This window comes from Macadamia integrifolia, chromosome 5, assembly GCF_013358625.1.
Source record: "Macadamia integrifolia cultivar HAES 741 chromosome 5, SCU_Mint_v3, whole genome shotgun sequence".
NCBI lineage: Eukaryota > Viridiplantae > Streptophyta > Magnoliopsida > Proteales > Proteaceae > Macadamia > Macadamia integrifolia.
The window spans coordinates 2,247,494-2,251,374 of record NC_056561.1 but is presented as its reverse complement, the minus strand read 5'-3'; positions in this window follow the sequence as shown (position 1 = coordinate 2,251,374).

Sequence of the window (3,881 nt, the reverse complement as noted above, 5' to 3'; positions counted from 1 at the left end):
CACCGTAGAGTGCTAAACTGCTTTTTGAGAAGTGTTAGAACAATGGATCCTGCAAGGAAAGAAGCGCGCATTCGCGCTACCAGAGAGCGCATAGAGGGTTTGGAGGAGAGGCAGCAAGCGCTGCGGGCGGAGCAGCAAGAGCTCGTTGTGCAGGCGATCACCCGCGGTGACCAGGGAGACTAGAAGAAAGAAAAAAGTAGTTACAGTCTCTTCTTTATGATGCTGAGTCTGAAGATTCTGAGTCTGTAACCATCAATATAGTGGTGGGTAACGAGTCCGAGTTAGGTCTGGATGTTAAGTCTGCTATTGTCGAGTCTATTGTTAGTTCTCTTTCCAAGTCTGTTAAAGAGTCTGGTGAGTTTGAGTCTGTCAATGTAATCGCTCCTTTTATCAAAAAAATGAACTCTGATTCTGCTTACTCCGATGTGCCTAATGATGAATGTGTGGACCCTAATCATGACTATAATGTTCCAAAAGAAATAAAGGATTTAATCAAAAGAGAAGAAGAAAGGCCTACTCAAAATGTTGTGGAAAAGACTCTCTCAATAAATCTAGGTACTGAGGATGATCCCAAACTTGTCCAGATTGGTTCCACTCTATCTTCAGAGGAATGTCAAAAATGGATTTCTCTACTAAAAGAATTGAAAGTACATAATAAGCTATTACTATTAAAGTTACAACCCTTCTTGGCAAGGATGTCCGCACACGCGTTAGACTGCCTGCGAGCATGGTTCAGTTTTCACTTCCTCTCCCGGTGGTCGAGCCAGTTTTCACTCCCTCGGCAAAAGAGATTTTAGCCACTGGTTCTAAAGGAATGGACATGACCATATTTAATAGAGAAGGTAGATATAAGCTTATAACAACTTTTCACTGAGAATTTGCAGAGCTCCTCGGCTTAAGACCTATCACAAAGAAAGAAGAATGGCTTTCTCCTAAACTATCCGTATTCATGGCTCCTCCCGTCACTGTGATTAAAAGAATGTCGACCATCCTTCATGTATTAAAGTGTCAGTCTCCAGTTGACTTCTTTTATCTTTTGCTTCCACGGGCTGAATTCATATTTCAGTAGAACCCGGGAGAGCTATTACTATGACAACTCTTCGTCCTTTCTTGCATCTGCTTAGTTCTCATGGCACCCTTCCTACACTCTCATGTACTGATACACCTGAACAAAATGGTCCTCTTTTTTTATTTACTGCTGATGGTCCTACCTCTGCTCATAGCTTCGCATTCCTATGGCTTCAGGAAACTACTCCAGTCTCATTCCTTGACTACGAAACCGTTTTGGACTAAAAAGTCTCATTTCACAGTTATATGAGAAGGAAAGTTTGAGACTATCTGCCCCAGAGGAGGCAACTTGCATTTTTCGCTCACAAGACAAGAAAGACCGGCCAAAAGGGACATGGAAGAGCAGGGGGAGCTGCTGGTCATCCATGGAATTGGGATCCATGAGATGGGGCATTGAAAATGAAGAGCGGAATAGGGAGAAGATGCATGAGTTCAGCAGCTTCACTAATTGTTGAGGGCGAGAAAGGGGGGTGACGCGACGACATGACCAAGATTTGATCCAGCCTATTAAGTGAATAGGTCAGATTTGGATACAATCGTTCGGCCTCTAACAGCATGTTCCCCGTTTCCAATCCTCAACCCAGTTCCGCCATACCATATCCATATGTATGAACCTCGGGCATACCTCTGAATTAATGAAATACGAATTGATCAAAGATTCCGTGTATCCTTCATTAATAAATGGGGCGCTAGTGAGACTATTAGAATCAAAAAAGTAGGAAAAAGAATTCAGATAAGAAAAGTTCACATTGGTCAGAGACCGGTGAAATTCAGTATAGAAAGAAAATCTTTTTCTGAAATTGTTCTAGTGGATCGAGACGAGAAAGCAGCGCCCAATGTGCCACGCAAAAGAGGAACGAAAGTGTCCCGCGCGGCCGGTCAACGTATGCCTAAGATCGATCCGTTATTGCTTTTTTTGAAGAGACGAGGAGAGTTTGAGTCAATGCTTAACACATGCAAGTCGAAGGTTGTTTTCGGGGAGCTGAGCAGAAGGAAAAGAAGGCTATCTTCTCCTACTACTGATTAACCTGTTCTATAGATGCCAGATGCTTAAGCCTATTCTTGCAAGAGACGTGGCATAATTGCTAAATAAGTTCTCTCACAACCTAGTCTGCTCGTGGTCACGGAAAGCCCGTCTTTTTGGCTCTGGAAGCTCCTTCTGTAAGACCTTGGTCAATCAGTTATTTTTACTAATATTCATGTGCTGCGGATTCTCGAACAAGAACAGCAAATTCAATAGAAACGGAGTCGCGAAAAGAGCCAGTCTCTCTTTCTGGAAGCTATCTTGTGAAAGATTAGTAGGAAGGAGAGTTCGAAAGTCTACAGAAAAGGCCTAGGCGTAGGCGCCTTATTCCCTCAACCCTTAAACCCGCATATATTGGCCCTATGATCGCATCCATTGGTGAAGTCGCCCCAAAGGACTATATCGATTGTATTCCCTTTTCTCTCATGCCCGCTTAGTTGCTATACCAGGTCCAGTCGCTACACGTATACCATGTGCGGACCGGCTCTCTTGTTAAGAGGAGTTCAAACCTGGTCTCGAGAATCCAATATTCTGGATAGTTCTCTCTTTCGCCTCTTCAAGTAGTACTCTGACTTCAACCTACGAAAGTAGTAGTTTGTCTACAGAACGTTATCTAATCTCCGAAAGCTTTCTTTCCCCGAAAAAACATACAATAAAAACTATCAGATCAGTGCTCTGATTCTACTTATGAGATTTTGAGAATATATTATACCACTAGCCAAGTCGAGACAAATGTGAAATAGGTCTCCACAGGGCTTTCTCTGCTAGTTGTTAGCTCGTCTGGTCAAAGCTCGCTTACGAACCTAGGACGTAGAAGGAGACTAATATGATAGTAGGTCCTCTGTCACAAGCAGAAGTTGTGGTCATTTATGTAACCTGATCTCCCTTTTTCTATGTCCGATTAGACGCACCACTGGCGCAAAGACCTATGGGAAGGAACTGAAGCAGCACCCTCCCTCTGGTTCAACCTTAGTTCAATCCTCGTTGGAGAATTCTTCCTATTTGACTGAGCGGATTCCACTTCTTCTTAATCACTCTATAATATAATGGAAAGCTTTTCTTTAGAAAGTTATCCTTAATGTATGGATAGTCAGATTATGAGGCCTTTCAAAGCGATAGGGGGAAGATGCTCTTTCTTTATATAGGCGGAAACTTGGCTTAGCACTTTAATCTTGATACGCCGATACGCCCTTCGGGATATACCTTCGAACTGGTTGCTTTCAGCTGACAATCAACAGGATAGTCTGGTGGAAAGAATCACCCTTCCCAGTCTTCGTCTTAGAACAATCTTTAGCCGGGGAACAAGCTGTTGTCAGTTTGCGTCTTTAATCTGATGTTTCCAATCCCTCGTGAGTTATTTTCCTATTTAGGGCGGTTTAGGCCCTTCTTTTCTTGCCCGCAATGGGACTTCTTTCCCACTCTACATGCCTACATGCTGGGCTAAATGTTTCGATTCTTCCTCTTTTTATACGATGATTGAGGAGCTTTATCCCTATCTTTTCTTTGTTATTCGATGATGCCACAGATGCCACACCAGAATGGATATCCATGAATGGAGGTTTATTCCCAGGTTTTCGAGCTAGAGAGTAAACCCTTAAACCAGTTTATGGACTAGACCATCTTTTTTCTACCGTTCAAGTCTTGATTCCACTGGCCTATTGTATGTAATTGCCCTTGTAGTTCTTGGATGAAGACTGAAAAGCGTGACTAGACTATCCCGAATGAATAGGTTGGGTAGTTCCGGGAATGTGAGCTTGAGTTGAGTGAGAAAATAGATGTAATTGAAAAG